A 5,341-nucleotide genomic window follows, 5' to 3' on the forward strand; every position below is an offset into this window, starting at 1 on the left:
TATATGGGGCTGGTGCCCTACTCCTTTGAGGCACAGCTGCCACCTAGAAGAAAGGAATTATTAATAGAATAGATGTCTTGTCCAGAGAACTGCAGAAGCTGCCTGAAATCCATCTCCCCACTAATGGAGATCATGGGCTTTAAAAGGAGGGGTCATGGATCTTGCGACAGGTCGTGGTGTCTGTGTGCATTGGGGGCAGCCGGTGGGGGATGGTGAGTCTTGTCAGAAAGCCTGTGCCTGGGCCTTCAGAATCTCAGCTCCTGAAAATCTACCATTTCTGGGAGACAACTCAAAGATCAAGTAATTAAGGGAGAGGATTATGCGGGGGTCATAGAAATTGTTCAGTGGGGACCTTTACAGAAGCAGTGTGCCAGGCAAGGAGGCCCTGGCTTCCTGGGCCCATCCCTGGCCTCCTCCCTAATGGTACGTAGTGTGACCATTCAGCTCATTCTCTGGGCATCTGTTTTCTTATCAGAGAAATTAATTTTGTGATAAAATAATCATCTCCCTCTGACATTTGATGATTTTACCTGAAAAATACACGTTAAAAGCAGATTGTTTAATCTTGGAGGTAGGGTTGAGCAGAAAGATACCGGGCAGATAAAGCCAGCCATGACTACAGCTATTCAAGTGGATGGTAGGGACATTGGGGTTCAGTATACTATTTCTTCTGCTTTTTAATATGTTTTCTATAATAAATTTTAAAGAAAAAATTTTAAAGGGTAAAATAAGGAAACCAGCTGCCATGGTATAAAGGGTAGGGTGGGAAAGGGAGAAAGTTTATTTACAGAGAAATTGATCACAGGGATTAATTAAGTAATGTAATAAATCTTATATAACATGCAAGGTTTTTTTTTCCTAATTAGTACCTTACTTGGCAGAAGATGGAGTCAGAGGAACTTTTAGCTAGACATTTTTAGTTCAAGTTCAACAACAAATAGTAAAGCATCAGGATGATAAAATGCAAATTTCTAACACAATTTTGATGGATTAAAATTAATTAATATAACACTTTCAGCTATTGCAGAGGACACTGCATTACATATATACATGCAAATGGTCTCATATCCGAGAATAGGATTTTTTTTCTCACCTTTATTGGCCTTGTTCTTCTTGGAATTTGATATATATCTTCATCTTTTTATGTGGCTTGGAGGATGCTTGAAAAAGAATCTGCTTAGAATCTAGCTGGGAAACTATGATTTTGTGTCCTCTTTTCTTTTTAAAATTAATCTATTCTCATAAAATCTTTTGCAGGTAGAAACACTGCATGATTTTGAAGCAGCAAATTCTGATGAACTTAACCTACTAAGGGGTGATGTGGTGCTGGTGGTTCCCTCGGATTCAGAAGCCGACCAGGTAAAAGCTCAGATTGCAAGATAATTCCAACTACCTAGGTTTTTTCTGAGGGTCAGTTGGACATAGTTGCTTCCTGAAGACATTTCTATTTTCTGAGAGGCTGAAGCCAACTAACTAGAAAGGGCTGAAGGGCTTATGAGTACAGCACATCATTACCTGAGGACACTCTTTTGGGGTGCCCATAACCACTTCCTAGGGATGTTGTCTCTGTAATGCATACACTATGCATGTGAATTAAATATTACCTTCAAATGTCTCTGCCTCTATGAACATGGAAGTTTACTAAGAAAGAACATGGGGGAACTTTGTGGGGTGATGGAAATGTTTTATTGTATCTTAAGGGGGTGGGTTATGAGCATATACATTTGTCACAACTCATTGAACTGATAATCATCTCTGCATTACATAGCATTTAAATTATATCTCAATTTAAAGAGATTCTTTAAATAAAATCACCTCCTAGAACAGCTCAAACTGTGGGTCGCAACCCACAGAAACTGTATTAAAGGGCCGTGGCATTAGGAAGGTTAAGAACCACTGTCCTAGAAGAATGGTCTGAGGTTGCCAAGAACTCCCATCTTGGTCTTATTCATAAGATTCGAGAAAGCCTGAAACGGTATGCAGAATGTGTAAATGTGTGTACATGAACATATTTTTCTGGAGAGAAAAGCTTTAAATTCCATACTGTTCTCAAAGAGATTTATGAGCCTGCACTCTGAAAGAAAAAGTTAAGCATCACTGCTTTTGAGGTTAAGATTTATATGTCCACCATTTTATAATCTCTACCACAATAAAGTAAGATTGGAAATTAATGACAGTAATATATTTTTTAAATTTCCAAAGATTTGAAAATAGACCTGTGAATAATCCATAGGTCAAAGACATTTTAGTGTAAGTTAAAAAAATATTTCATAAGTGAGCAATGATTCTAGGTTTTGTTTTATTTTATTATTTATTTATTTTTTATGAAATCATAAAGAGGTAGATCATCTAGATGTTAAACCGAAGCATGTAAAACAGGTCAAATTATATAGAGGTAAGAGAAGGAAGGAAATAATGAAAATAAATCTACAAATTAATTTAATAAAAAGACACAATACAGAAAATTAATAAAACCATAAGCTGGTTATTTGAGATGATTAATAAAACAGTAATAAAATATACATGCATTATATATGTTAGACTCTTTTTTTTAAATTTCAGGATAATGTGAGGGTACAACCAGGTCACAATATTATTTGTTTGGTCAAATCCCTCTTGAATTATGTCCCACACCCAAAAAGTGTGCCATACACCCCTACATTGTGCCCATTAAGTGAGAGCACACCAATCTGCCCCCTCCGCTCTCCCCCCTCTTTTGTTCCCCTCTCCCCGCAACTTGTATTGAATTAAGTTTTTCTGCTATGTGGGAGCATAGTAGATCATCTACTGGCTTCATAATAAAATTGAGTACGTTGGATATCTGCATTTTAACTCTTTTTTTTTTTTTTTTTTTTTTTTATGCTCCATACACCTTTGTGGTTTTTATTTTTCCTTTCAAGTGAGTTTGAAAATATGGAACGCTTCACGAATTTGCGTGTCATCCTTGCGCAGGGGCCATGCTAATCTTCTCTGTATCGTTCCAATTTTAGTATATGTGCTGCCGAAGCGAGCACTGCATTTTAACTCTTCTGATGCTTTACTAAGAAGAATATGTTTTAACTCCATCCAGGTTAATAAAAAAGACAAAAAGGCACCATCTTTTCTTATGGCTGAGTAGTACTTCATGGTACACATACACCACAGCTTGTTAATCCATTCCTGAGTTGATGGACATTTAGATTGTTTCCACATTTTGGCGATTGTAAATTGAGCTGCAATAAACAGTCTAGTGCAAATGTCTTTATGATAAAATGATTTTTGACTTCTGGGTAGATGCCTAGTAGTGGGATTGCAGGGTCAAATGGGAGGTCTAATTTGAGTTCTATGAGGATTCTCCACATTTCTTTCCAACGAGGCTATATTAGTTCTCAGTTGTACCACCAGTGTAAAACTGTTCCTGTCTTCACACCTGCACTAGCATCTGCTACTCTGGGACTTTGTAATGTGGGCCATTCTCACTGGGGTTAGATGACTTCTCAGGGTTGTTTTGATATGCATTTCTCTGATGATGAGGAACAATGAGCATTTTCTCATGGGCTTATTATCCATACATCTATCTTCCTTCAAGCAGGTTTGTTCATGTCTCTTACCCAGTGATAGACGGGATTGTTTGCTCTTTTTTGTTGATTAATTTGCATTCTCTATAGATCCTAGTTATTAAGGCTTTGTCAGACTCATAACATGCATGTCTTTTCCATCCTGAAGGTTGTCTATTGGCTTTAATTGTTGTGTCTTTAGCTGTGTGAAAGGTTTTCAGTTTAATAAGGTTTCATTTGTTTGTTTGTTTATTTATTTTGCATTTTTTGGCCAGAGCCAAGTTTGAACCCACCACCTCTGGCATATGGGGCCAGTGCCCTACTCCTTGAGCCATAGATGCCACCTTCATTTGTTTATTTTTGTTCTTGTTGTGATTGCCACTGAAGTCTTTATAAAATCTTGCCCCAAGCCAATATCCTCAAGTTCTTCCTATACTTTCTTCTAAGATTTTATCATGTCATGTCTTAGATTTAAATCTTTTATCCATCTTGAGTCAATTTTTGTAAGTGGTAAAAGGTGTGAATCCAATTTCAATCTTTTACATGTTGTTATCTAGTTCTCCCAGCACCAATGATTAGTAGAGATTCTTTTCCCCAGTGTATGCTTTTCTTTGTGTTATCAAAGGTCAGATGTCTCTATTTTTGTGCCAGTACCATGCTGTTTTGATCACTATGGATTGTAATATAACCTGAAGTCTGGTAGAATGATGTCTGGCTTTGTTTTTATTGCTAAAAATTGCCTTGGATATCCAAGTAACTCAACCCTATTATGAAACTAATCTATAGCTATTGTAGGAAAACTATAACCAAATTAGCCCAAGAATACTGGGAAAGGGGAAAGGGCAGGGAGGGGAGGGGAGAGGCTGAGTGGAGGGAGGGTGATTGGTGGGATCACGCCTATGATTTATCCTATAAGGGTACATGTAAATCTTACTAAATGTAGAATATAAATGTCTTAACACAACAACAACAACTAAAAAAAAATGCCTTGAATATACAGGTTTTTTTTCTTGTTTCATACAAGACGAAGAACTATTTTTTTGAGATCTTCAAAATATGATGTTGTCATTTTAATGGGGATTGCATTGAATCTATAGAGTGCTTTGAGAAGTATAGACATTTTAACAATATTGATTATTCCCAGACAAGAACATGATATATTCTTCCATTTTTAATGCCTTCTGCTATTTCTTTTCTTAGGGTTTCATAATTCTCTTTGTAGAGATCCTTCACCTCTTCTGTTAGGTATATTCCTAGGTATTTCATTTTCTTTGAAGCTACTGTGAAAGAAATTGTGTCTTTGATTAGCTTCTTGATTTGGCTATGATTGGTGTATACAAAAGCTACTGATTGGTGGACATTGATTTTATATCCCGAGACATTACTGTATTTCTTGATCACTTCCAAGAGTCTTATGAGTTTTCTGTGGTTGAGTGTCAGGGTTTTCTAAGTATAAGATCTTATCAGCAAAGAGTGAGACTTTGACCTACTCTGCCCCCATTTGGATGCCCTTGATATCCTTCTCTTGCCTGATTACACTGGCTAAAAATTACAGCACTATGTTGAATACTAGTGGTGATAGTGAACATACTTGTCTGGTTCCTGTCCTAAGAGGAAAAGCTTTCAGTTTTACTCCATTCAGTATGATATTAGCTGTGGGTTTGTCATAGATGGCTTCACTTGGTTTAAGAAATGTGGCTCCTATGCCTGTATTCTTTTTTTTTTTTTTTTTTTTTTTTTTTGAGACAGAGCCTCAAGCTGTCCCCCTGGGCAGAGTGCCGTGGCATTACAGCTCACAGCAACCT

The 5,341-nt window shown here is 37.0% G+C and overlaps 1 long non-coding RNA gene and 1 other non-coding gene across 2 annotated transcripts in view; one reads left to right on the forward strand and one right to left on the reverse strand.

Annotated features, from left to right (window-relative positions):
• The first annotated feature begins 1,247 nt into the window (after nucleotides 1–1,247).
• The window catches only part of LOC100959635, a 10,249-nt gene continuing 6,155 nt past the window's right edge, over nucleotides 1,248–5,341 (forward strand). The window contains exon 1 of the long non-coding RNA XR_001161870.2: nucleotides 1,248–1,359. This is a non-coding gene — a long non-coding RNA (uncharacterized LOC100959635). The remainder of the gene's footprint in view (nucleotides 1,360–5,341) is intronic.
• LOC111722807 lies at nucleotides 2,908–3,014 on the reverse strand. The gene has a single exon (XR_002771471.1). It is a non-coding gene; the product is annotated as a U6 spliceosomal RNA (small nuclear RNA).

The sequence above is a fragment of the Otolemur garnettii genome, unplaced genomic scaffold, assembly GCF_000181295.1.
Source record: "Otolemur garnettii isolate 467f Iridium unplaced genomic scaffold, OtoGar3 scaffold00411, whole genome shotgun sequence".
Taxonomy (NCBI): Eukaryota; Metazoa; Chordata; class Mammalia; order Primates; family Galagidae; genus Otolemur; species Otolemur garnettii.